The sequence below is a fragment of the Chiloscyllium plagiosum genome, unplaced genomic scaffold, assembly GCF_037043375.1.
Source record: "Chiloscyllium plagiosum isolate Xiang-an unplaced genomic scaffold, Cpla_swu_hap1 HiC_scaffold_13, whole genome shotgun sequence".
Lineage (NCBI taxonomy): Eukaryota > Metazoa > Chordata > Chondrichthyes > Orectolobiformes > Hemiscylliidae > Chiloscyllium > Chiloscyllium plagiosum.
In genome coordinates, this window is record NW_028270151.1 from 30,610,604 (window position 1) to 30,631,528 (window position 20,925).

The 20,925-nt window shown below is 41.1% G+C and overlaps 1 long non-coding RNA gene across 1 annotated transcript in view; it reads right to left on the reverse strand.

Annotated features, from left to right (window-relative positions):
* Nucleotides 1–20,925, reverse strand: part of LOC122556073 (uncharacterized) — a 51,122-nt gene that overhangs the window by 23,447 nt on the left and 6,750 nt on the right. The window contains exon 2 of the long non-coding RNA XR_006313459.2: nt 7,639–7,683. This is a non-coding gene — a long non-coding RNA (uncharacterized LOC122556073). The remainder of the gene's footprint in view (nt 1–7,638; nt 7,684–20,925) is intronic.

The following is a 20,925-nucleotide window of genomic DNA, read 5'->3' on the forward strand; positions in this document are numbered from 1 at the left end:
TATGCACAAGTTTCATTATTTTATTTCTTTCCTCTAAATTTTTTCTCCCTTTTTTTTATTCACTCACAAGATGTGGGTGTCTCTGGCTAAGCCATTATTTATTTCCCATCCCTAATTACCCAGAGGGCAGATAAGAGTCAACCACATTGCTGTGGGTCTGGGGTCAGATGTAGGCCAGACCATGATGGTTGACAGATTTCTCTTTCGAAAATACCATAAGAGCACTGGATAGGTTCTTCTGGCAATCAACAATAGTTTTGTGATTATTATTAAACCATTAATTTCAGAATATTTTTAATAGAATTCAAATTCCACCATCTGCTGTGGTGGGATTTGAGCCCAGCTCCCCAGAACATTACTTGAATTTCTGGATTAATAGTCTAACAATGAAGCCATATGTTATTAGATTAGATTAGATTATATTATATTAGATTAGATTACAGTGTGGAAACAGGCCCTTCGGCCCAACAAGTCCACACCGACCCGCCGAAGCGAAACCCACCCCTACCCCTACCCCTACCCTACCCCTACATTTACATTTACATTTACCCCTTACCTAACACTACAGGCAATTTAGTATGGCCAATTCACCTGACCCTGCACATCTTTGGATGGTGGGAGGAAACCGGAGCACCCTGAGGAAACCCACACAGACACGGGGAGAACGTGCAAACTCCACACAGTCAGTCGCCTGAGGCGGGAATTGAACCCGGGTCTCTGGCGCTGTGAGGCAGCAGTGCTAACCACTGTGCCACCGTGCCGCCCACACGGCATTCTGTTAGGCATTTTTGATATATTATTTACTAACAGGCACATTTCAATGAAACAGATGGGGAATGGTCCAAGGAGAGCTGATGTGTTTTTGGCAAAGATGTAAATCACAGTCCTGTTAAAATTGGGAGATAGAGTGAATTGACTCTTCTCCAACATTGTGGAGTGAAAACATCACCTCTCCTTCCTTTCAGTGGTAGAGCAATCAGGATTGTTGCTCAGTGATCCCGCAGCTATTTCTATTGATGCAGCTGCGTGTTCACTATTCAGCTCCTCCATTGATAAAATTATTTAAAATAAACTTCATTGAGAGTGATTGTTTTAGATTTTGTGGATTTTCTCTTCTGGTGTATTTGTCACAGCAGAGTTTTCAGAACTGGTTGTTGGAATTGAATTGGCCAATGCCTCTTTGCGCTTAATAAAACAATTTATTTTCTCTGTAATTACAGAGCATCAATGAGGCAGGAGGAGGCCTCAAAGAAGGGCTGCACAATTGTAATATGTTGAATTCACAGTGTGGCAATGGTGTGCATTCTATTTGGTGCTTTCTTCATTCATTAGTTCATGTTCCTTTCCTAATCAAGGGGATTGTGCTTTATTGTAGTACATCTGTTGGCTCTCAGTTTCAGCATGGCCAATTCACCTGACCTGCACGTCTTTGGATTGTGGGAGGAAACCGGAGGAAACCCACGGGGAGAATGTGCAAACTCCACATAGACAGTTGCCCAATGCTGGAATTGAACCTGGGTCCTGGGTGCAGTGAGGCAGCAGTGCTAACTAGTGAGCCACCGTGCCACTCATTACATCCTGCCAACCCAAAGCATACCCGTTTATGTCTACTCTGTTTCTTGTTAGCTAACCAGTCCCCATCCATACTAGTATCTAACACTTGCACCATGAGCTCTTATTTTGTTTAATAACTTCTGATGTGGTACCTTATCAAATGATTTATAGAAATCTGAGTGCACCATATCTGCTAGTTTCCCCTTTACTCATGCATTTTTGTTATTTATTGAAAGAATCCTCATAAGTTAGCTAAACACATTTTATCTTCCACAAAACCGTGTTGATTCTGCAAACCTACTTTGATCCAGCAACACCTTGACTTTAAAATTCTCAACCATGTTTTTAAGTTCATCCATTTCTTGCCCCTCCCTACCTTTGTAATGTCAGCCATTCTCTGAGATCTGTGCTCTCTTCCAATTCTGGCTTCCTGTGCATCACTATTGATAACTGTGCCTTATGTTTAAGAATCCCTTCATCTGCCTCATTTACCTCTTCTATTTTAAGACCAATTGCTTTGATCAATCTATTCGTCACCTTTCTTGACATTGCCTAATATCCAGGCCTCCCAAAGTACGGGTAGGAATCCAAGTGTGTTCACAAAATGAACTTTTGTGGCTGTTACCTCCAAGTCCTCAAGGCTGCGATGAAGCTCTATCTGAATTATACCAGCAGCCCTCCTACCCTAACATACTTTCACAGGCCAAACAATTCACCCAACCTTCTCAGGTTTCATTGGAGGGTTGTGACAATTTCGGAGACTCAGAAGAATTGGGAAGGTCTGCTTTGGTGTCACATTCAGATTTGTTGACACTCCTTGGAATGTTTTCCTGTGCTTGAAGATGCCAAGTTAATAGAAGTAGTTGTCTATTCTGGTAGAGAACCTAATCCACAGTTCCTGAGAATTTTTTTTCAAACTTTATGGCACCTAGCCTGTTGCAGAACTGTTGCCACAGATGCTACCTTGTTTGTTAATTATTATTGTTGTTAAAATTCTGAACTCTGAGGAGCTGGCCCTGCCACTTTGCAGCAACATGAACTGATGCCACATTCCTGGCACATTACATGCTGACAGTCTGCATCCAACCAAACTAACAATGTGGGCCAAAATTATGACTGTAGCTGAAAAATTCTCATTGAATCATGAATTATCTGAGAAATGAAGCGCTGAGACACTTTCTACTGCTGATGGGATTTACTTGTAAACCAGAGTACCATAGCTGAATGTGTTTATTGATTTAATTGAGTTCAGACATGACTAAGTTGTGTTTACTTGAATGCTGTGTGTTATGTTAGCAGAAATATTTGATTTAATGTGGCAAGAAAATTGGACTTTGAATATTTGAGCACTACAATCTGTTTGCTTACTCCCTGACTCAGATGTCTTTGTGTGTAATGGTAACCAGTGAACTGTCAGACAATTTGAAAAGGGCATGCTGCCCCTCAAGCCGGTTTGTTCCAACAGACCCATGTACCAGCTGTCATTTTTCTCCTGGGAAAAGAAAATCTGCATAAATGCTCCCTGAGGCATTCAAACACTTTTTTTAACAAAACTAAAACTTAAGTTAGGTTGAGATGCTCACATGCTTACAGTCGTAGTCCGTATCAGAGATGTCCAATATTAACACCTCCCCAATGTCCAATGATTGCAATCACATATTGCAGCCAGCCCCATTGCCATTTTGCTGTTACCAGAATTTGTTTTTGCCTAATAATCATGACAAATGACCACATTTTTGATCTTGTTTAGATTTAGCAGCACAGCGCCTAATCAACTTTATGTCTACCATTATTTCAACGTGTCTCAATTTTCTCCCTGTTAGCACCAGAACATATCCAAGGTTGACTACCTAATTGCCTATTTGTCACATATTGTCCTTATCTTGGTTTCACTGTTTCCTGTTCCTTCACGTGATTCCTTTACATTTATGGTCCTTTTCTCTCTTCTTAGTGGCTAACACTGCTGCCTCACAGCACCACAGACCTGGGTTCAATTCCAGCCTTGGGTGACTGTCTGTATGGAGTTTGCACATTCTCCCCGTGTCTGTGTGGGTTTCCTCCGGGTGCTCTGGTTTCTCCCATAGTCCAAAAATGTACAGTTTAGGTGAATTGGCCATGCTAAATTGCCCATAGTGTTCAGGGATGTGTAGGTTAGGTGCATTAGTCAGAGTAATAGGGTAGAGGAATGGGACTAGTGGGTTACTCTTCAGAAGGTCGGTGTGGACTTGTTGGGCAGAAGGGCATGTTTCCACACTGTAGGGGTTCTATGATTCTCTGTCTTGCTGTCTGTTTCTATAACGTGGCAGCTGTTGTTCTAAGAAGGCTACTTTTCTGTTTGGGAAACCACAGTAGTATGTCATTTTAGAAACGGTAAGGAGAAAGATCATTTATGAAAGCAGTGGAATGTGCAGGCACATCAAGTTCCATTCCACAAACCACAGACTGATCAGCTGAGATTTACTCAGTTAGCAGGCTTGATATTTAACTGTAAAAAGGATATATTTGAATTAGTTCATGGGGTGTGGACATTCTGGCTAAGCATTTACTGCCTAGCCTTAATTGCCCTGAGGAAAGTGCCTTTATGAACCTCTGCAGTCCTAGGGTGGAGGGAGTGCTGTTAGGAAGGGAGTTCCAGATTTTTGACCCAGAGAATATTGAGAAACAACATAAATGCTAAGAAATCATAAAACGAAAGGACAGTTTATTTTGAAGACAAGAACCATTCAATTGTTTCTTTCTCCACAGTTGCTGCCAGACCTTCTGAGTTCCTCCATCACTACTTCTTCTTAAATCACAAAACCTTATTTTGCTTAAAAATTGTGTTGAATGTTTCGCACATTTTTATTTCAACGTGAAGTGAAATTTAATTTTCAGTCTTAAACCATATCTGTGGCTAAGCGAGTCAGAAATTGAAAATCCCACAGATAAAATGGAAATAAAACACTCTTATGCTTTATTCATCACATTCAAAAAGCACCTCTGTTTTCTCCCCCAGATCATCATCTCCCCAAAACACCCATCCTTGGTCCCCCAATTTATGTATTGTTCCTTAGCAACATCATTGCAGACGTAGTACTGTACATAGAAACACAGGAATATAAAACAGGAGTAGGCCATTCAGCGCCTTGAACTTTAGAACAAGCTTGAAGAGGTCATGGCTGATCTGTGGGCTAACTCCATATATCTGCCTTTGGTCCATATCCCTTAATAACTTTGCTTAACAGACCTTTTTCTATCTCAGATTTAAAATTAACAACTGATTCTGCATCCACTGCCATTTGAAGAAGTGAGTTCCAAATATCTACCACTTTTTATGTATAAGTGATCCCTAACATCTCTCCAGAATGGTCTGGCCCTCATTCCCAGACTATGCCCCCTAGTTTGAGAAGCCCCAACCAGTAGAAATAATTTATTTACCCCACCTGTATTGTCTTATTAATATCTTGAAGACTTTGAATAGATCACCCCTTAACCTACTAAAATTCTACAGAAAACAGAATTGTTTTTTATAATCTCTCCTCATAATTTAACCTCTGAAGTCCAGGTATCATTCTTGTAAACCTACAAATCCTTCTTGTACTCCTTTCAAGACCTTCCTGAGGTGTGGTGTCCAGTGTGCTCTCATGTTTGATCAGAACATTAAGAGCATTCAGCTCAATTTCTTCTACTCTTAGAACTACTATTCCTCTGAAAGGCTACCTGTTCAATAATAGAGGGGAAGTGATGGTCTAGAAGTGTTATCACCAGACTATTAATCCAGAATCTCATGTAATGTTCTGGGGACCCAGGTTTGAATCTCACCATGGCAGGTTTAAATTTTTTGTAAAAGTTTATGATGACCATGAAACTATTGTCATGAAAAATCCATCTGGTTCATTAATATGCTTTAGGGAAGGAAATCTACCATCCCCTTACCTGATCTGAGCTACATGCGATTCCAGACCCACAGCATTGTCTTTTAACTGTCCTCACTTGTATCAATCACCATCAATCAAGCCACAAAATGGTCACACAAGAATTGTCCTTAAAATCCTCCACATTGACTTCAGGCGTCATGAGGTTTCATGACATAGCTCTAGTAGGGGAAGGAAACCTCCTTCTGATCACCATATATTGTCTTCTCTCAACTGATGAATCAGCGCTCTTTCATGTTGAACACCATTTGGAGTAAACACTAAGGGTGCAGAATGTATTCCAGGGGATTTCAGTGATCACGACCAGGTGGCTTAGCAGAAGATATTCTGATCAAGCTGGTTGGGTCCTAAAGAACATTGTCACTAGACTGGGTCTGCAAAAGGTGGTGATGGAACAAACAAAAGGGTAAAATACACGACTTTGTCTTCTCCAGTCTGAGATGCACCTGTATGACAGTGACCACTGTACAGTCCTTGTGAAGACGAAGTCCAGTATTCACCTTGAGAATGATTTACATTGTGTTGTGTGGCACTATCACTGTGCCAAAAGGGACAGATTTTTAACAAATCTAGCAACTCAGGCTTGGGCATGCATGAGATACTATGGATCATCAGCAGCTACAGAAATGTACTCCAACATACAATCTGCAACCTCATGGCCTGGCATATCCTCCCACTTAAGCATTACCATGAAGCCAGGGGATCAACCCTGGTTCAGTGGAGAATCCAGGAGGACATAGCAGGAGCAGCACAAGGCCTACCTAAAAAGAGGTGTCAACCTAGTGAAACAGGACTAATTGTGTGCCAAACATCAAAAGCAACAAGTGTTAGACAGAGCTAAGAGATCTCAGAATCAACAAAGCTCTGCAGTCCTGCTGCATCCAGTTGGTGGTGGAAATAAAACAAGTCACTGGAGGAGGAGGCTTCACAAATATCCCCATCCTCAATGACGGATGAGCCCAGTACATCAATAAAAAGTATAAGGCTGAAACCTTTGCAGCAATCTTCAGCAAAAGTGCTGAGTAGATGATCCATCTCAGCCTCCTTCAGTGGTCCCCAACATCACAGATCTTGTGGTCTGCCGGTCTTCAGCCAATTAAATTCACTCCATGTGATATCAAGAAATGGTTGGAGGCACTGGATACTGCAAAGGCTATGGACCTTGACAACATTCTGACAATAGTACTATAGACATGTGCTCCAGAACTTGTCACACTCCAGTACAGCTACAACACTTGCATCGAATTGACAACATGGAATATTGTCCCAGTATATGCTGTGCACAAAAAGCAGATCAAATCCAACTCGACCAATTACTGCCTGTCTATTCTCAAACATCAGTAAAGTGATGGAAGGTGTCACCAACAGTGCTATCCAGCAGCAGCTGCTCAGCAATAACCTGCTCAGTGAAGCCCAGCTTGGGTTCCACCAGGGCCACTCAGCTCCTGACTTCATTATAGCCTTGGTTCAAAAAAGAGCTGAATTCCAGAGAAGACTTAAAATGTCAAGACTGCATTTGACCAAATGTAGCATCAAGGAGCTATAGCAACATTAGAATGAATAGGAATCAGGGGAAAAGTTTCTCAGAATCTTATAAGAAATAGAAGCTGAACTGGACCTGGCCCTTCAAATCTGCTACATAATTCAACAGGGGAGAGCTTGGCTGTTACAATTGTACAGCATGGAAACAGACCATTTGGTCCGACTCATACATGCCAACCAGGTATCCTAAATTAATCTAGCCCCATTTGCCAGTATTTGGCCTATATCACCTTAAACCCTTCCAAATGCCTTTAAAATGATCTTTTGCATCAGCATCACCTCCCTACTGTTCCTTTACATCCTTAACTTTAAACCTTTTAATCATGCTTGATTGTGAGCTGAGATTCGAAATCTACCTGATTTCCTTCACTAAGATGATGTAGTTCCACCAACGCTCCTCATCTTTGCAACACTCTCCAGCTTTACATTCCTGTCTGCCACGCTGTTTTCTGTCTCTGGCCCTCTATCCATCCCTTCCTTTGCATTATCAACAGAGGTAGAGCTTTTAATTATCTTGGTCTGATCCATCTTTCCAAAACCTCTCCAAACCTTTCCAAAACCTTCTCAAAATCCATCATTTCACACCATTATTCAGTCATCTCTCTGCCATGTTTTAACGTCCACTCACCTGTCATTCAACCTTCAAATGACAGTTTCCTTTCTTCCTGAACTTCTGCTTAATGTTGAGAGGAAACAAAAAGAATGAAAGGTTTAATCAACATATTGCTCACAGAAAAGAAATATAAGCACATTAAATGCACACGAGAAATTTCAGTCTCAATAGACATCAAGATTTAGACTTTCCCTTCTTGAAAGAGACACTTCACTCACTTATTGAACATTTTTAAATGGTTTAAAAGAGGCACTGACAGCAAGAGAGCGATAACATTCAATTCTTGAACCAATAAACCAATTCTGAAAATCGATCCAATCAAAGGAGGGTGTGAAGGAAATTATATTGAGGAATTATACTGTATGGCTCAATAACCTGAAACATTTACCCTGTTTGTCTCTCTGCAGATCTTGCCTTGCCTTGATACACAAGCATTCAAAATTTATAGCATCTATAGTATGTATTTCATTCCTGCAATGCTTTGTGTAAATATTTAAAGGAGCATGATGGGTTTCCTCCATTTTTAACTGAATAATTTAAAAGAATCTTTTACTTCACTTGCTTAAGCATTTAAACCAAAAAAAAAACGTTTTTTACTTCTCCAAGAGATGCTTGTACGGAGGTGAGAGGAGAAGCTGGGCACAATCTGAGTCTGCTAGAGCACAGAGATGGACGCTGTTTCCACTGATGAGGGGATCAGTAATCAAAAGTCACAGATCTGAAATAATTAGCTTAATGCCAGATGGAGAATGAAAGTTTTCACAAACAAGTTATTATGATCTGGAATGCATTGCCTGAAAGGATGATGGAAGCAGATTCACTTGTCCTTTAGAAAGAGAATTGGATCTCTTAAAAAAAGGAAAAACATTACAGAGTAATGGGAAAGAACTTGGCAGAGTGACACAATGAACTGAGTGGCCTCCTTGGGGCTCGATGATTTGATTAGCAATTTGTAGCAAATTAAATTCTACTTGACCTGAACATCTCACTAACTCACAGGATGTTTCCAGTCTGAATTTCACCAAAGCATTAAATTTCCTCACTTTTTGCCCTGATTAGAAGTAAAATATTTCCTTGGGGGGAAAAAAAGACATTAAAGTATATTTAGGAGCAGGATCAATCACAATACTGTGCAAGGACATAGGAAGAAAGCAGGAGATTGGCACTTGGCAATGTTGCTCATTTAACAATCCAGTACAGGCAAGAAGGGCCAAATGGCCTCCTTCCGCAACGTAACACTTCTGTGATTCTGTGGTATTTCTTTGAATCAGGCAGTTGATTGCCTCTTGATAATTTCTCATAGATGGTGGTCACAGAGACGTTTGTGGTTCAGGCTCAGATTTCCCTTCCTATATACAAGGATACAACAGTGTATTGAGGAAAGGATCAGTAGGAAATGAGTGTCTCACAAAAAGGTACTATATTGGGCTAAATTTACAAAAGTCAATAATGAGACTTTAGACAGACAGGACCACAGAGAAGGCTTTCGATATTTGCAGTTTTTGCCAACAGACTGTAAGCCAAATCCTAAAGAGTCTAAAGTTCTGAACGAGTAAATATACTCTTACAATATAATGTTGCTGAACAACTAGGTACCCTGTAGCTTTATTGATTTGTATTTCAACATCAGTATAACATCAGAAACATTAACTCAACTGATTTCTTTGCAAACAAGGGAAATCTGGGTCAGAGGATAGTTATGAGTGTTGGACGTCAGTCAGTTCAGCGCCAGAACATCTCTGCAGGAGTTCCTTAGAATAGTGTCCTAGGCCCAATGATTTTCAGCGGCTTCATCATTGGCTCTCCCTCCATCATTAATTAGAATGCCTGCACGATGTTCGGTACCATTCATAACTCCTCAGACACTGATGCAATCCATGTCTGAATGTTGCAAGACCTGGACCGTATCCAAGTTTGTGCTAAAAACGGCAAGTAAGGTTTGTGCCACATGAATGCAAGGCAATCAGCATGTCCAGTAAAAGCGAATCTAATGTCCGCCCTTTGCCACTTTTTGGCAATACCTCCCCAGAGGTTTTCCTAAAGGCTGTCCAGGAGAGAATGCCAGTGCTTTTACACAGCCCTATTTTTGAGTTGAGCCTCAACTCAACTTGAGTCTCAACTTGTTAGCTTTGTCATACTTCACCCTTCCCACAACACTGTAAGCATTCAACAACAAACAAGACTCCTAAAGAGCTGATCAACATGGACAGGAGCTTTAACCCAGATGCTGTAAACATTTAGACAAAATAAAAACAATTTTTTTTCTGAAGGAGCCAAGTTAGTGAAGATGACCAGAGCTCAAAGGAAAATGTTTACCGTTCCAATCTTGGCGTTGCATATATATATATGGCTTGTGAACAGACATGTCTCCCATTTTTGTGAAACAAAATAGAGCCCATGAATGTACTTCCAGTATCTTGAGGTGTTAATGACTATTCATGACTTGCTAATAGATGAAAAGCAGATTCCTGCTAATTATGGCCAGTAAACCCAAGCCAATTCCAAATTTCTGAGAACCTGATTGCAAACATTTAACCCTCTGACAGGAAGCTGATGTTTTGATTCCTGTACAAATAAGTTCTTCTGTGCAACCCCATTCTAAAAGCCCCAGGCATGCCTGGAAAATTCACCTGATGCATATTATCAGTATTTTCTATTCCAATTTGTAAAGTTTTATGAGTCGCTTGCTTCTTATGGGAGATTTCAAGGGGATCTGTGAATTTTTAAAAAATTACTTTTAAAAATGGTGAGTAATACACATTTTGTATAAAAGGGGGATCAAGCCACAGAAACTGGGAAGTTCAACCTGTTTGCATCCTTTAAAATGTCAAGGAGTTGTTGAGGTTGAACAGTGGGTCATTGTCCTTATGGAGAAGGAAGAAAAACATGTCAATCCTCGGAAAAGAAGAAGATGGCCAACTGATCACTCTGTTGCTGGAATCATGGAGCAGCCTGGGCAGAGAAAATTAATAAGGTCTTCTAGATTTCAGAGTGGTGTGATGTTGTTGGCAGGGACTCTGTGGATGTGCTTATGTGAGGATTTCCTCAGGGTCCCAAGGTGACCCAGCTGGTACGTAGGATCAAGGCACCTCCCCAGTTTTCTTGGAGTGGAATTGAAGGGGAATTTCCTCTGAAGTGCAACAATTTATTTAATGAATTTTAACTGAAATGATAAATGAATCATCCTCAATTTTGTACATAATGGAATAAATTGATGGTCAACTTGTTTAAAGGTGCTAACAAAAGCTACAATGATATTTCATGTTCCCACAATCCTCAACCTGTTTATGATCTTGATGTGGTTAACCCTCCCATTTGGAAGAGATGTTGGGAATCCAACCTCTGAACTTTGATGATGTCAAATGCCTTACCATAAGATTAGATTAGATTAGATTACAGTGTGGAAACAGGCCCTTCGGCCCAACAAGTCCACACCGACCCGCCGAAGCGAAACCCACCCATACCCCTACATTTACCCCTTACCTAACACTACGGGCAATTTAGTATGGCCAATTCACCTGACCCTGCACATCTTTGGACTGTGGGAGGAAACCGGAGCACCCGGAGGAAACCCACGCAGACACGGGGAGAACGTGCAAACTCCACACAGTCAGTCGCCTGAGGCGGGAATTGAACAGAAGTAGACCATTCAACTTATGTCTGAACCACATTATAGGAAGGATGTGAAATCAGTGGAGAGAGTGCAGAGGAGATTTATCACGATGTTGCCTGGACTAGAAAGCTTCAGTCACAAAGCCAGATTGGACTGGGGTTGTTCTCCTTGGAGCACAGGAGATCGAGAGGGGACATGATTGAGAGGTGTAAAATTATGAGAGGCATAGATAGAGTAGACAGGAAGGAACTTCTCCCCTTGACGGAGAGATCAATGACCAGGGGCATAGATTTAAATTAAGGTGCAAAAGATTTAGAGGAGATGTGATGAAAAGTCTTTTCACTCCGAGGATGGTGGGAATCTGGAATTCCCAGCCAGTAAGGTTGGTAGAGGCAGAGATCCTCATAACATTTAAAAATGTATTTAGATGTGTACTTGCAATGCCAAAGCATACAAGGCTATGGGCCAAGTGCTGGAAAAAGGGATTAGAATGAGTAGGTGGTTGTTTTTGACCAGTCTGAACACAATGGGCCAAGGGGACTTTTTCCGTGTTGTCGACCTCTATGAGATTCTGCCCCACCATTCAATGAGTAGGCGCTGATCTGGTAACCTTCAACTCCACACACCTATCTTTTCCCCATAACCCTTGTGAGACCATATAGGACATATAGAACAAATAGTCCTTATAGGACATAGAACAATACAGTGCAGTACAGGCCCTTCAGCCCTCGATGTTGTGCCAACTTATCTGAAGCCCATCTCACCTACACCAGTCCATTATCATCCATATGTTTATCCAATGACCATTTAAATGCCCTTAAAGTTGGCGAGTCTCCTATTGTTGCAGGCAGGACATTCCACGGTTTTACGCTCTGAGTAAAGAACCTACTTCTGACATCTGTCCTATATCTACCACCCCTCAGTATAAAGCTATAATCAGTTTTTCTTAACAGATTAAAAATCTCTCTAGCTCAACCTTGAGTATATGTAATGACCCACACCTCAACACCCTCTGCAGTAATTTTTTTTTCAGATTCACTACTGTCAGAGAGAACCAATTCTTCCTCATCTCTGTTTTAAATGGATGACCTCTTACTCCGAGATTATGCCCTTCTAATCCAAGACTCTCCCCGTAAGGGCTAACAGCCATTCTTCATCTACCCTGTCAAGTCCCCTAAGAATCATGGATGTTCAATACAGCATCCTCTCATTCTTCTAAACGCCAATGAGTACAAGTTCAACCCCCTCAACCTCTCTTCATAGAAAATCTTCCATACCCAGAATTCAACCTGATGGATCTTCTCTGCACCGTCTCCAATGTCAATACATCTTTCCTTAGATAACAGGACTTTTTACATATTCTAGATGTGGTTTGACTCAGACCATCTGTAGGTTTAGCAAGATCTCCATATTTTTATATTCCATTCCCATTGAAATAAAGACCAACAGTCAATTTGGCTTCCTATGGCCTGCTGAATTTGAATACTAGCCTTTTGTGATTCATGCACAAAAATCCCCAAATCCCTCGGTGCTGCATCTTTCTGCAGTCTTTCTCCAGGTAAATAATATTCAGCTTTTTTCATCCTGTATGTCCTTGGTGCAGTGGGAGTGGGAGTTCCTGGACCTCCTCCACTGCCAAATCTAAGTCACCCAACAACTGGGTGAGGAAGAACGCCTTATCTTCCGCCTTAGGACTCTTCAACCACACATCAGTCAACATTGACTTCACCAGCTTCCAAATCTCCCCTCACCCCATCTCATCACAAATCCAACCCTCCAACTCTGCATCACCCTCTTGACCTGTCCTGCCTGTCCATTTTCCTTCCCACTTATTCACTCCATCCTCCTCACTGACCTATCCCTATTAACCCTGCCTGCATCCACCTATCACCTTCTCAGCCAACCCCACCCACCTATTTATCTCTCAGCCCCCTTTCCCCTCTATATTCCTGATGAAGCGTTTATGCCTGAAACATCGAGTCTCCTGCTCCTCGGATATTACCTGACCTGCTGTGCTTTTCCAGCACCACACTTGTTGACTGTGACTCTCCAGCATCTGCTGCTTCACTTTGTCCTCAAGAGTCTGTAAGTAGCCTGATTTGCACTGCCTTATCAAACACCTTTTGGAAATAATCCACAAGGAGAAGATAAGAACTACAGATGCTGGAGATCAGAGTCGAAGATTCTGCTCCTCAGATGCTGTCTGACCGGCTCTGGTTTTCCAGCACTTCATTCTTCAACCTTTTGAAAATCTAAATGTATTACACCTGCTGGATTCCCTGATCGCTACCTCCTTAGAAACAATAAATACATTTGTGAGGCATGACTTCCCCTTTACGAAGCTATGTCGAATCTGCTTGATTGTATTATGTGCATGGCCTGAGTGCATACATTTGTTGGGTAAGAATGTGTCTTAAGGGTGGCATGGTGGCTCAGTGGTTAGCACTGCTGCGTCACAGCACCAGGGACTCAGGTTCGACTCCGGCCTCAGGTGACTTTCTGTGTGGCATTTGCACATTCTCCCTGTGTCTGCGTGGGTTTCCTCCAGGTGCTCCGGTTTCCTCCCACAATCCAAAGATGTGCAGGTTAGGCGAATTGGCCATGCTAAGTTTCCCATAGTGTTAGGTGCATTGGTCAGGGGTAAATGTTGGGTCAGGGAATGGGTCTGGGTGGGTTACTCTTTGGAGGGTCAGTGTGGACTTGTTGGGCTGAAGGGCCTGTTTCCATTCTGTAGGGAATCTAATCTAAATCTTTAATTTATGCAAACCTAATTTAGATTGTAATTCCAGACGGCATTCAAGAGAAATCTACAGATTACAATTCTGAAGTTGTAAGCTTTGAGCAGGTTTTGCATTCCTAATGAAGGGCTTTTGCCCGAAACGTCAATTTTCCTGCTCCTCGGATGCTGCCTGATCTGCTGTGCTTTTCCAGCACCACTCCAATCTAGACTCTGATTTCCAGCATCTGCAGTCCTCACTTTTGCCTTTACTTTCAAGGAGTGCATTGAAAGGCCAGCTAGTTATAACCTGCCAGAAACTGGATCCACATTAACTCAGATAGATCCTTTCTATTATGTATAAATGCCAACATAATGCAACTCAGCACTTAAATGTGACTTACAATAAAGTGCTAGAGTTGAGCATCTCAAGGAGTGAAGCAGTAAAAAAAGTGAGGTGATTATCACTATAGCATATGTGTGATCTGAAGGTATAAAGGTCTCCTTCTGTATGATTCTGACACCAGTCCATCTTACTCCTGAGCCACTGGAAGCATGGTGTGCCACTAGAAGCATGCTCCTCTGCTGTAAGCTATTAACTTCGTATGAGCCAACAACTAGATGTCTGAGAAATGTAGTGCTTGTACATCGTAGTTAGCTATAACAGACATCTATTGGATTCTACACTACCGTGACATCCACAGCTATTCTTATATGTAATGAAGCATAACACAAGTGTGGCCACATCAGATAAAATAATGCTGGAGGCAAACTCACATCATAGATAGGAGCAGCATGTTGTGATAAGGGCATAAGGGAATTGCAGACAAATATTGATAGTTAAATGAATGGGCAAACATCTGTCAGATTAAGTATAATGCAGGCAAATGTAAAGTTGTTCATTTTGGTGGGAAGAATGAAAAAAGCTGAGTATTGTTAAAGCTGTGAGCAACTTCTGAATTCCAAGGTGCAGAAGGGTTTAGGTATTCTGGTGCATGAGTAACAAAATGCTGGTATGCAGCCACGGCATATAGTCAACCATGTCAAACACATTACAAGCCATTGGAAAGAATCTGCTGTAAATCACTAACAATTGCATTGCCACATTTGCAGTGCCATTTGTTAAGGTGTAAGGATATGAGTTTGAAATGAGACATAAGCCAGGCGCTGGGATGATTTTGTCTAACATGCTGAGCAGATTACCCAGCCTACACAAAGATCAGGATAATCCACTTGATCTATAAGTTGATACTCAAGACTATGAGGTTGAAGACATTCTCAAAGTGGATCTGTTACACTTGCCCCGAACCAATGTGAACAGCAACTGCCAAAGATAAGCCGCTACAAGAATTGCAAAAGACCATTATTCAGGAATGACATTTCAGCTGGGTTGAAGAAAGTGAGGACTGCAGATGCTGGAGATCAGACTCAAAAAGTGTGGTGCTGTAAAAGAACAGCCGGTCAGGCAGCAATCCTCATGAAGAACTTATGCTCGAAACATCACCTCTCCTGCTCTTCGGATGCTCCCTGACCTGCTGTGCTTTTCCATTACCACACTTCTTGTATCGACTGAGCAGCTGAGAAGATTCCTTCATTTTGGCCTTCAGAGACATTTCTGGAAGACAGGATCAAGCAGATAATTAACACTGTGCATAATCCCAGCTCCATACTGAGTACAGGAATGTCCACATTCTGTTAGCACACATAACATAAGATTTCATTGCATGCAATGAAACAAATGAAAAATAAATTAACCAGGAACTTAAAATCAAGAAATCCTCCCAACATGTATAATAGGTGAGATGTCCCCATTATTCTATTATCATTTATTTCCCAAACATGATTTACACAAAGATAATTACAAGCAAGCATTTGGTCCAAAAATATTTGCACTCAGATCTTAGTGGATCTAAGAATCTCTTTACTAGCTAATGAATGGTTTCATCAATATAAATGTAATTGTTTACTCTGAAATGTTTCTTCCAGTTACTGTAAGACCTGTTTCTTAAGATAAAGTAGGAAAATTCCAGTTATAGTCACAGAGTCATAGAGATGTACAGCATAGAAACAGACCTTTTGGTCAAACCAATCCATGCGACCAGATATCCCAACCCAATCTAGTCCCACCTGCCAGCACCCGGCCCATATCCATCCAAACCCCTCCTATTCATATACCCATCCAAATGCCTTTTAAATGTTGCAATTGTACCAGCCTCCACCACTTCTTCTGGCAGCTCATTCCATACACGTGCCACCCTCTGAGTGAAAAAGTTGCCCCTTAGGTCTCTTTCATATCTTTCCTCTCTCACCCTAAACCTATGCCCTCTAGTCCTGGACTCCCCAACCCCAGGGAAAAGACTTTGCCTATTTACCCTATCCATGCCCCTCATAATTTTGTAAATCTCTATAAGGTCACCTGTCAGCCTCCGATGTTCCGGGGAAAACAGCCCCAGCCTGTTCAGCCTCTCCCTGTAGCTCAAAGCCTCCAACCTTGGCAACATCCTTGTAGATCTTTTCTGAACCCTTTCAAGTTTCACAACATCTTTCCAATAGGAAGAAGACCAGAATTACACGGAATATTCCAACAGTGGCCTAACCAATGTCCTGTACAGCCGCATCATGACCTCCCAACTCCTGTACGCAATACTCTGACCAATAAAGGAAAGCATACCAAACACCTTCTTCACTATCCTATCTACCTGCGACTCCACTTTCAAGGAGCTATGAACCTGCACTCCAAGGCAGTTATCGGACTTCACATGATTCAACTGAAATTTGTTTGGATGGTTTCATCTAGCACACATTGTAAACTACCAGCATTTGTATTTGTTAGAAATAAATATGCAAATCAGTTGTATATTTAACACCAAATGGTGAAGGCACAAGTCAATCCCCCAGTAGATTTTTAAGTTGTCGTTGGAGGGATCCTCTTTAGTTCAGTAATTGAATGTTACCTTTGAATTCATATTATTTGGGCCTTCTGATGTGCATCACTGTTATTCTTGGCAGAAATCTGGGATAATTCTTATTAAGATATTCTTTAAAAGAATTTCTACCGAATGACTTCCTCTCATATCTAGTGTCCAACCCTTTTGATGAAGGTTTTCCTTAATTGGCTATATGCAAACAGCAGAGGGTGTACTTGAGTCACAAAATTGTCAGTTTATTGATTGAATGTGATTTCTTCATCATTCATCTCTGTCTTCCTGTTTTTGAAGAGGGCATTGATAATTACGTTTTGAAACTTTCATCTTGGAAATAAAAACCCGCAGTGAAGAAGCATATGACTGAGACTCAAAATTAGAACTTCCATGATCTGACATGTTGCAATGTATTAATGCTGATGTTTTTCAACTACTCATTAGCATCATATTTAGTGATTTCTGACTAACTGTCTGTGTGGAGTTTGCACATTCTCCCCGTGTCTGCGTGGGTTTCCTTCGGGTGCTCCGGTTTCCTCCCACAATGCAAAGATATGCAGATTAAGTGAATTGGCCATGCCAAATTGCCCATAGTGTTTGGTGCATTAGTCAGGGGTAAACATAGGGGAATGGGTCTGGTTGGGTTACTCTTCGGAGGGTTGGTGTGGACTTGTTGGGCCAAAAGGCCTGTTTCCACACTGTAGAGAATCTAATCTAATTGTCTGGAGAGTGTCTGAGACTGTAATTTTAAGGGAGTAATGATCTGGTAAGATCACATCTAATGATAGGGAGTTCACTTTGCATTTGTTACCCAGTAATTCAAGTGAAGTGATTTTTTTGGAAAGTTATCTGTCAACACACAGATATCCTCATTCCAGGTGTCACAAACAGTAGCAAAACAAGCAAGGGTGAGTATTTATATGGAGAAAGTGAGGTCTGCAGATGCTGGAGATCAGAGCTGGAAATGTGTTGCTGGAAAAGCGCAGCAGGTCAGGCAGCATCCAGAGAACAGGAGAATCGACGTTTCGGGCATAAGCCCTTCTTCAGGAATCCTACAAGCACAGGCCTATATTGGCGATGCAGGTCCTACAAATGGCAATGTGTAAACTAGCCACATTATTGGCGATGTTTTCTGTGTGTGTAAGGAGCAGAGGCAGGTGAGGGATGTGGAGCAGTAAGAAGGGGATTAAATCTGTCCTGAGTCTAAAAGGAATCCTTCAAATAATATGCCTTTCTTAACAGTATTACTTTGGAATCATCCAATCATGTCTTTTGAAGCACAGTAATTAGTGATATTTATATGAGTGATCTTCCCTTTCCTCTCTTCATTCTGCCATGGTTAACAAAACACCTAGTTCCTGAAGCATGTGAAATGCCAATATGTAAACTTATACTGACAAACTCATTCCTACAAGCACAGGCCTATATTGGCGATGCAGGTCCTACAAATGGCAATGTGTAAACTAGCCACATTATTGGCGATGTTTTCTATGTGTGTAAGGAGCAGAGGCAGGTGAGGGATGTGGAGCAGTAAGAAGGGGATTAAATCTGTCCTGAGTCTAAGAGGAATCCTTCAAATAATATGCCTTTCTTAACAGTATTACTTTGGAATCATCCAATCATGTCTTTTGAAGCACAGTAATTAGTGATATTCCTCCTCCAAAAAAGGTCTAAAACTCTGCCAGTGACCAAATGAACTCACACAAACATACAATCAGCAACAGAAAGACACCATTTAGCTTCTTGAGCCCACTCTGCCATTCAATAAGATCATGCCTGATCTAATTGTAACCTCAAAATTCACTCTCTCCTATCTCTGATAACCTTTCACCCTCTTGCTTAGTAAGAATCAATCATCCCACCTTAAAAAGATTAAAGGACTAGGGATTATGTCCGGTATGGACTGGTTGAACCAAAGGTTCTGTTTCAGTGTTCTATGACTATTACTCTGCTTCCACCATATTTACAGAATGACGGTTTCAAAGACACAGAGAAAAAAAATTGCCTCATCTTGGTTAAAATGGTACATCCTGATTCTCAAACAACAATAGTTATAGTTTCTCTCATAGAGTCATAGAGATATGCAGCATGGAAACAGATCATCTTGATATCTAGTCCCATTTGCCAGCATTTGGTCCATATCCCTCTAAAGCTTTCATATTCATACATACAACCAGATGCCAGTTTAAGTGTTATAATTGTACTGGACTCTACCACTTTCCCAGGCAGCTCATTCTATACACATACCACCCTCTGTGTGAAAAAGTCGTCCCCTTAGGTCCCCTTTAGGTCTTCCCCTCTCAACCTAACCTATGCCCTCTCGTTTTGGACAACCCCAACCCAGGGAAGAGATATTGTCCATTTACCCTATCTTTGCACCACATGACTTTATAAACCTTAATAAGGCCACTCCTCAGCCTCCAACACTCTCGGGAAAACAGACGAAGCCTACTTCCTCATAAGTGGAAATATCTTCTCCACATCTACCCTGCCAAGGCCCCTCAGGATCTTAAATGTTTAAATTAAGTCACCTCATACTCTTCGAAACTTGAAAAGATTCAAACCTCATCTGCACAACCTTTCTTAATAAGAGAATCCTTCACTCATTGCAGGTATAAGTCAATTAAAGCTCTGAATTGTCTCCTTCATTCTGGCAATTACAACTGGAATGCTGCCTGATTCAATTCCTGATCTGTGCTGGTTGCTGTGTTTAGCCAGTGTGGCAATATATTTAGATTTAGTGTTCCTGAACTATGGACATCAAAAAATATTAATCAATCTTTGGAAAACTCTTTATGTGATCAATAAGTGAGGAATCAACCCCTTTGATCCCCATGATCAGTCTACTGAGTTTCTACATCCACTTGAGTAAAGCACTGGTAGAAACGTATCCCAAAAAGACACGTGAGACTTTAATTTCAAAAATTGAAAGTCAAAGCCATTCCTCATGAATGTTCTGGGTAGCAAACAGCTCACTTTAATTGGAGGAATAAATCAAGCTAACCAGGGAATAAATGTTAAAAGGTACCACAATCAAACAACTCACTTATTCAGTCATGAGCACTACTTCTCCCTGATGTCTTCAAGAGGAATAACAACTCTTTTGTACAGACTGGTACTGTGTTACTACACAGGACTGCCAAGCATTCAAATTGCTCACAGCCCACAATATGACTGGAAAGTGTCTATTTTCGAATGTTGTATCAGAATGTGCCATCTCACAATCTATCTGAATTTTGTAATACAAATGCACTATAGGATATTCATTGTTGAAACACACTAAACAGCGGCTTGCTTTTGTCAATTTTATATTGTTAACACTAGTTGAAGTGGACACAAACAGTTGAGTCTTCTCCCCTGATTTAAGGTTCACAGTTAGAAACAGTATTGTTGCAGTATCATGAATTAGCCAATGCCATTCACAAAATGACCTCACTGACACTCATGTTTTAGTGATATGGAAAACAGTGAGCAAGATTTAAACTTCTGGGAGTTTTGGCAATCTGTAATTCTGCATCTTCTCAAATTTGCAGTTGTCCCTTCTTGTTGGGTCTGCTCTTCAATGAGCAAAATTAACGCAAAGGCTAACAAAACAGATCCCAACTCATTGCTGACAATTCAATAGCTATTTAAAAGTTGGAAATCAGAAAGGAAATGAAGGAGTGGTATTAAAAAGATGGTAAATTATGACACAACCTACAGTTTAGATAGAACATTTAAAAAAAACAACATATTTCAAGGTTTTTATAGGAAAATTACCAAACTGTTGGGATAAAATTTAAAAGAGGTGATTGAAGCTGCACAAAAAAATAGTCTTTGTGGGGGTTTTGAATGACTGTGCATAGCGTGGTAACACGGCCCACTACTCAACCCTGGTATTTAAGCTCTATGAGTTTCCTCCCACTCTACCTTTGCCCACTCGAATCTGCATCCCACTGATTACTTTTCATTCATGTATATGTCAATGCTCCCTTTAAATGGAAAAGTGCTATTTGTTTTTGAAATAACTCTACACAGGCCAATATCACATCACCTTTATTTACATGGGGAGA